The sequence below is a fragment of the Marmota marmota genome, unplaced genomic scaffold, assembly GCF_001458135.2.
Source record: "Marmota marmota marmota unplaced genomic scaffold, marMar, whole genome shotgun sequence".
Lineage (NCBI taxonomy): Eukaryota > Metazoa > Chordata > Mammalia > Rodentia > Sciuridae > Marmota > Marmota marmota.
The window spans coordinates 4,604,175-4,612,443 of NW_025999897.1; the positions used below are offsets into that span (position 1 = coordinate 4,604,175).

The following is an 8,269-nucleotide window of genomic DNA, read 5'->3' on the forward strand; positions in this document are numbered from 1 at the left end:
GGGCGAGCTCCGCCCCCTTGACCAATCCGTGGCGACTGTGGGCGGAACCGTTCTTCTAAAGACCCGCCCCCGGATCGGCGACTGGCTCTCCATTGGTCGAATGTGCGTGAAGCCGAGGCAGCAGGCCACGTGGTAGTGTTTTCATTGCCAGAGCCACCCAGTCGAGAGCGAGGAGCCAAGAATTAGCGCAGCTGTGGCTGGACCTGCTGGCTGCGGTCTGGCGTCTGCGTCAGAGAGCCGCGAGGAGACAGGCGGCCGCGCTGCTTCCCACCCCACCCAAGCCCCGGTCATGTGTAACCCTTTGCCTATTAAACTTACGGAATTTAGTAGACGGGGTTAGACGCCAAAGCCCCACCCTTTTGCAGAGTCCTTACACTGCTTTGAGAAAAGTTCCCCAAACAGAACTGCTAGGCTAGGCACATAGGAAATTATCTATTGGGCAGTTGAGAAATCTTACTAATGCCAGGCACTGCGTTAACTATGTATGTTATCTTGTTGAGTTCTTATGGAACCCTGTGTAAAAAGTATAATTGTACCCAATTTATAGAAGAAGCTATTGAAGCCCTGAGTGGCAAAACAATTCATCTAAAGTGACAATAGATGATAGAATGTGTAGTTTTCTTTCAAGATCTGTGCGCCAAATGACTTTGCTAACAAGAGCTGATTTGTAGCTGCAAAAATGAAAGTATCCTAAGATGGAGTAGTTTGGGAAAGGGATAAAGTCTCCAAGAGGTAGCACAATTAGAAACTCTTGTAATTCGAGATGAATTCTGACAAAGGATTTTTCTCCCCCAGGCTAAATGTGTGTTGCACCTGTGTGGAATTACTCTTAAAACATTTTGCGAATTGGAAGTTCTGCCAGCCTTGGATTTATAATTAGTGGCCAATTTTTAATTCATGTCTTCAAATTTTAAGATGGAATGATTCTAATTATTGTTAAATCGCAAAGTTTTAGATTGGTGTAGTTCAGATTTACCCAAATTATGACAAAATTATATATATTCTTAGAATGGATGAGCAAAGAGCACTATATCACATAAGTGTTTCTGGTTAGATTTCTGGTTTGAGTTTTCTGAGATGCAAATGTAATCGTTTCTTTTCTCAATTGATATGTAAAAACAAAGTTCTCTTGGGGCTAAGGTTGTGGCTCAGTGGTAGAGCGTTTGCCTTGGGTGTGTGAGGCACTGGGTTCAATCCTCAGCACCACATAAAAATAAATAAACAAAATAAAGGTATTCTGTCCATCTACAACTAAAAATATGTTTAAAAAACAAACAACAATGTTCTCTGAAGATGCACAGATGTGATTGCTCCTTTTCCAGTTGTGAAGTATTATATAGAACATTGTAAGTGAAAAGAACTGCTGTTTGGATCTTTGTAGTTTTTAAGATCAAAGGTGCTTCTATGCCCTTCTCCCAGCTCAGCCAAATACTGCAGTCCTTTCTGTTCTATTTAGAAAACTGAGTCTGGCATGCTAGGTGCTAGGTTGTTGGGAGAATTACATAAAGTACATAAGGTTTTAAAAGGGAAGCTATAATCAGTTTGTTATTAAGAGTTTGGAATTTATGGGGGTAGAGACGAAAGCTTCTGTTAGTTTTTGAGCAGAAGTGCTTCATGATAAAAGTGGTGTCTTAGGAAGATAGAGATCGCCAGGGTGTGCAGAACAGATTAGAAGGGGAAGAATGCCTAGGAGTTTTTAGAGGACTGATGCAACACTCTGGGAATGAAAGTACTTGAGAGGCTAATGTGATGATAGTGAGGCCAGAAGGTTCAGAAAATTTTAAGAGATGTTTTAAGGCAATGCTGTCCAACGGAAAGACAATATAGGCCGCACATCTGGGCTCCATAAGTAATTTTACATTTTCTTGAAGATACATTTAAAATGGTAAAAAATAAGTGGACAAATCAATTCAATACTACATTTTTTTTAGCCCAATATGATGAAAATGTCATTTTGTCACCAGAGAGGGTCTGAGGAAGTCTTGGAGACAGGAATCTCAACTCAGGATGACAGGGTCCTTGACAGGGTCCTCTGTGTGTGACGGAGAAGAATTTTAGCCTGCATCAGATATTGAGGCACATGGTTTATCTAGGAAATCAAGAAATACACAGTTCAAGGGACAATGAGGGACCTCTTGAGACTGTGAGATGCTTTCGAGGTTCTTAGGTTGTTCTTCTAAAGGAAACTGGGTGAGGAGTGGGCATGGCAAGGTGTGTGGGGATGATATCAGCCTGATCGCAGGATGGTTTATGGTGGTCTGTTGGTTCCCAGGATGCTTAAGTTGATGTCTTCTCCATTTGCTGGTCAGTTGATCATGTTGGGAGAGTACCGTATATCATAGGTTTCTAGGAAAGTACTAAAAAAAAGTTTCTAGGAAAGAGGAGCAACTTTAGCAGCTTTCTGGTTAAAGGTATAGTCTCTTCTTCCTTTTCTCTTTCTTTTTGTCTCTTCCCCCTATTCTTTCCTACCTCTATTTCAATAAGCAATCAACATAAAATTATTAACGAGTTAGATTTTTCTTTTCCTTTTTTTTTAGAACTAGTGTTTAAAAATCTAGTATGTATTTTTCACTTATAGCATAGCTCAGTTTATGCTAGCTACATTTTAAGTGCTTTTGTGGCTGGTGGTTACCTTTTTACTTAGGTTTTTTCTTTTAATGGTCCTGGAGATTAAACCCAGGGCCTCCAGCATACTATAGCAAGTGCTCTATTACTCAGCTATGCCCCCAACACTTTTTATTTTTTATCTTGAGATAGGGTTTTGCTGAGTTGCCCAGGCTGGCCTCAAACTTGCAAACCCCCTGCCTCAGCCTCCCAATTTGCTGGTTTTACAGGTGTGCGTCACTGTCCCCTCTTAGTGGGGTTTTGAAGGAATAGACAGCAGGACATGGTGGCTGATGGGGAAGATGAATAGCAGGGAACAAAAGAGAAGAATTCAAACTGATTTCATGGTTGGGAAAGAAGCCTATTGTGCTGATTTTAGAAACCCAGATCTTTGGGCAGTTTTTTTTTTTTTTTTTTTAAGGAAGATGTGTTTAGGTTCACCGTGGTATACAGTAGCAACAAAACTGAATTTTCACTGGAGTTAAGGTTCAGGCCTAGAAATACAGGCATGGGAGAAAACTGGTCACCTTCCCAGTCCCGCCCTTCCTGTGAATAAGCCCTCCTTGTGTGTTGCCTGTTGGGTGAATGTTCCACGTCCACCACCCTTAGAAATAACGCCTCAGGGCTGCCCTGGCTGGTTTTATTTTTCCTAAGACAACATATGAGTCTGTATTTTAATATAAACCTTTATTTATAGAAATCTGTGCATTTTATATAAACATATATTTTTATGTAAGTCTTTAAAATGTTGACGACTAATTCCTACTTTCCAAAAACACCATGTGGGCCAAACTAAATATGTCAGCTGGCTGGGTGTGGCTTGTGGACAGTCAGTCAGTCACCTGTGTTAGAGCTGCCAGTTCAAAGAGCTGTATCTTAAAAAAAATAAAATAATCCAAGAAGTCTGTTTGTATAAAAAGCCAAGGAAAAGGTAATAAATAAATTCAGAGGTGCTGAATTCATTGTCAGGCTTTTCTCTTAGTTCTAGTTCTAGGCTCTATGGGAGAGGACACTCCTAATCTGAGTGTTGGGCTTATGACATCTTCATGCTTAAGACAGCAATTTCACTGCAAAATAACAATAGCTAAGGCTATTGGAAGCCAGACATGGTGATACATGGCTGTTTCTCAGTGACCTGAGAGGCTGAGGCAAGAGGATGGCAAGTTTGAGGCCAGCCTCAGCAACCTAATGAGGATATAAACAACTTAGTGAGATCCTGTCTCAAAATTAAAAATAAAATGGGCTGGGGATGTGGCTTAGTTGTAAGGCACTCCTAGGTTCAATCCTCACAACCACCCCCCCTCAAAAAAAAAAAAAAAGGATATTGGAAAAGAAAAATCCATTTTTTCTTCTTCCAGTTGAAACACCTTAATGTCTGTCATTTCGGTGAAAAAGAAAATGGCTATTACTTCCAGGGACATAGAAAGTCACTGAAATCTGGGTGAATAAAGCCAGGCCCTGGGAATTACATCTCTTTGGTAATATAAAATTGCAGGCTGCAACTCGGCTAATGGAAAGACTTCCCATTTGGGTAACAATCAGGTTGTAATTTTAAAATGCTGATGAGGGCACGCACAGGGCATTGACCAGGGAAGCTGGAAATGAGACATCCTGTCTGACGCAACCCTCCCGTCACCCAATATGGTTGCCCAGGACACCCAACCATCTATAATTAGAGTAACTACTAGGTGAACAAAGGCCACTCCTGTCCTCTTCTTTTTATAAAATCCATTCTATTTTTATGAAATCAAGTCACAGGGAATAATTTTCTTTTTCTTTTCTGCGACATCTTGACACTCAGAATGTGACCTGAAAAAGTTGGAAAACCGTGGACCAGCCTGGAGGAGCCTGGGGGAGCCCTGGAGAAGGGGGAACTGGGAAGGGCCAGGGGAGGCGGAGGGAGATGGGTCACAGTGTGAAGAAAGCTCGAGGAATCAGACTGAGGATTACAGGGTGGGGGGAGGTGGGGTTGCAGGGTGATTTCTGGAAAAGGAGATGATTCAACCTGGTGGGCAAACAGGGAGGTCCCCTGAGCAGAGGTCTGGCTGAGCAAGAGGCACCATTGGGCTTTTTCATTTTGTTCCTGATCATAGGCACAGTCTGCCTGAGCCTGCAGTCCCTGTGGTGGGCTCTCCCCTCCCCCAAATGGAACCATTCCTTCCGGATTTATTGATTGAAAATGAAATAGAAGAAAGCCCCAAACAACCACCATCCTAACATTCCTTCACTTCATTGCAGGAGTTAGAAAAAAATGATATTTCACCAAAAAAGGGAACTTGTGTCTTTATTCTCTCTTTTCCTTTGTCTTATCTTGGCTTCATGAGTCTCTTCCAAAACACCAAGGGAACTCACAGATTCTCAACAAATACTTCCACACCAGCTGATGCTCGTTCATGAAAACAATAGCTTTCCACGTGTTCAGGACAAGGCGGAGAGGCTCAGTTATGGACTATTTTTTCCCTGGGACATCTCAAAACCAGGTAAGAATACAGAGAAGTCTTCAACCATTGGCCGTGACTTAAGTTCAAGAATATAATTCTAGGTGATCCCAGGAAATGATAGACAGTGCTACATAGAAAACTTGGTTTGAAGCCTTTGACTTTTTTTTTTTTTTTTCATCTAATGCTCAGACATCTATCTGGTCCAGGAATTTTAAATCCCCATCAAGCAGCGGCATAGGGTCGAGGCATGTTGGGGAGTTGCCAAGGGCTCTGGAGATTAGTGATGGAGATGCAGTTTGTGCTCAGTTCCTTCCTCTAGGTGCCCAAGTTACCGTTCCATGTCACTGCTCACACTGCAGTGGCTCAAAGCTAGAAATATAATTTGTGTCTTAACCTGTGCTACATTCTATATAGGGACAGAGAGGCACGGGGTAGAGAAAGGCAGGATTCTGCCAAGAGGGCCACAGGCCAAGTGTAAGAAGTGGGATGGGGAGAGCTGCAGCTTTTAAAAGGAGACCGAAGAAGCTCTGCTTAGATTTGCCAAGTGCACTACTAGGAATACTTAAAAACATCCTTGGCTTTCAAATAAAGAGTTACCCTGTGCTCCCAGGTGGGCCTGGGTTAGCTGGTAAGTGGTGCTGAAGAAACCCTAGGCCTCCCCTTGGTAGGGAACAGACAGACCTCAGCAGTAGGAACAGAGAACAATTCTATGAACTGGGCCCACTGTGCTGACCTCCACATGCTTCCTCTTATAAAAAGCAACATACCTGCATTCCCAGCTGGCTTAAGTCAACAGTGTATGTTACATTCCTTGGCAAATGCAGGCCTGAAATGCTGGTAAGAAGAACACTGAATTGCCCTGAATGGGGAGACTTTCATGACCCTTTGTAGACCCAATCCCAGCACTCAGGGAGATAAGGATAACTCCCTGATTATAAAAGCTATGACATCAGGTTCCAATTAGAACCCATCAGCATGAGCCAAAGTATCTAGGGTTGTCATGTACAGTGGGGACTTGAAAGTTTGATGTCTTCCTCTGTCAATCAAAAGTCAAGAAGTGGACCTGATGTTTTGAACAACTAATAATAATAATAATTTAAAAAAAAAAGAAAAAAAAAAAAAGAAGTGGACCTGAGTGGGACACTCTGGAAACTTCTCTGGGACCCCTAATAAAACTGGAGGGCAGGTGGGGCACGCCATCTTTCTGCTCCCCGAGAGGATCCACTCCTTCTCTTGAGAGTGTTCCCCTTTCCCCTTTCAATGAACTCATGCCTCTTACTCTGAGCCACATGTCTGAAATCTTTCTGGCTTGATTGCAGGAATTGGAGTGAAGGGGGCCTCCGTGCTGTGTCAGTTTCACAGAATCCTCCAGCCCTGTAACACTTTTAGTCTTGAGATGGTGTAGGGAGGGACAAGGATTCCTCCGGATTCTTCACTCCTTGAAGATGATTTCAATGGTTTTGGGGTGGAGGGACCTGGATGGGAGGACTCCTGAGATTCTTGGTGAACAGCGCCATCTAGTGACGGGCAGTATTCAGCAGTTCTGGGCTGCTGGGGCAGACGTTGGAGACCAGCTTGAGTGGCAAGACTTGGGTAACATCCTAAAACCCTGCAAGAACAGACCCAGAGGCTCCCTTCTGTCCTTCTGAAACCTCTTTTCTGTCCATAAGTGGAAAATTTTAGAGACTTCCCTCATCATTTTCTCTGTAGAATTTTGGAAGTGGTTTGCCGTATCAAGTGCCCATTATGTGCCAGCCAGGATTTCAGGTTCTAATGACACACTGCTAGACACAAGAAATACAAATTCCTGCCTGCATGGGCAGCGAGACCACAAGCAAGGAAAATAAAACACATAATATCTTAGATGGTGATTAGACAAAAAAAAATAAAGCAGTAAAAGAGGTGATGGGGAGGGATGGGAAGGGGTGGAAGGGAGTGGGGAGGCCTTTCTGGAAGGTTCTGTTTGAACAATGGGAAGGAATCGGGTTATGAAGTCATGTGGAGAAAAGCATCTGGGGCCAAAGGAATCCAAGTGCCTGGGGGACCACAAAGAGGCTAAGGGCTGGAGTAGAAAGAAAGGGGGTAAAATGAGAGGGAAAGAGCTCAGGGAGGCAACTGTGGGGGGTTGGGGGAGTAAGAACCCCTGAGTGTTTTTATTTTAACAGAATCCCCAAACAGCTGTGCTGAAAATGAACAGAAGGAGTCATGGGAAATTCATAATTCACTTAACCACGTCAAAGGCTCCAGAAAGCCCAGTATTATATTTATTATTGACCATCATTTCAAAGTACTCTTCAGAATCATTTCCTTTCTTCCAGGAACACCCACCATCTTCATGTGGGACCTGAGAAAGTGAAAATCAGCCCCAGTCGGTGCACCACAGTGTGCTTGACAGTCATGGACCAGGCCAGCCCGGGGCTAACAGAACACTTAGTCCAAGGCTGGAAAGTCACCGACACTCACTCTTTCTTATCGGCCTTCCCTAGACCCACTCCGTGCCTCTACTTCCTGAGCAAAGGTTTCTGAGATGCCCGCCTTTAAAACCACCTGCTCTGTGACACATCCAATCCTGAACTGATTCCATTTCTACCCTCCTTTCCTACAATCACTTAATAAAGAACCTACAAAAAGCCCCTTCCCACAGCATTTTATTAAGGCACCAAGGCTCCTTTGAGGTGCACATTTTCTTGTGGCGGTAAGTTCATAAACATCGACAAGGCCCATTTCTGTTGGTCTTTACCTGAAGGTGTAATCAGAACCTGTGTCTCATCAAAGTTTAAGAAATATTGTATAAAATCATAAAAAATATTAAATTCTGTCAGTCTAAAGTGAGACATTGCTTCCCACCATAAATGCCCTGTGTGCCAATGGAAAGCAGTGTTTGATGAATGAAAAGGGATAAGGATTATATTGTCAGTTTTTTAAAAAGAAGTATTAGATGCATTAGCTGCCCTTGTCTGTCTGAGCCTTCACGTGCTAAAGCTTTTCGTTGAGCATAGGTGCTATGAACTCTGGGCTTCATCAGGCTTAATACACCCGCCTCATGCCAGGGTCCTCCTTGGACCTTCTCAGGAGACGCACAGATGCCTAGAGAAAGATCAGATTGGTTTTAGGCAAAATAAAGTACGTTTTCTCAGCTCACTTGCGTTGTCATGAGCAGGTGAGTAATGGCCATCGACGAAAATGTCTTGTACAGCTCATGGCAGCAGGACAGGTAGAGGACG

The 8,269-nt window shown here is 43.3% G+C and overlaps 1 long non-coding RNA gene across 1 annotated transcript; it reads left to right on the forward strand.

Annotated features, from left to right (window-relative positions):
- Positions 1-4,763: 4,763 nt before the first annotated feature.
- Positions 4,764-7,675, forward strand: LOC125615072. Its single transcript, XR_007345620.1, has 2 exons — positions 4,764-5,084; positions 7,364-7,675. It is a non-coding gene; the product is annotated as an uncharacterized LOC125615072 (long non-coding RNA).
- Positions 7,676-8,269: the final 594 nt, after the last annotated feature.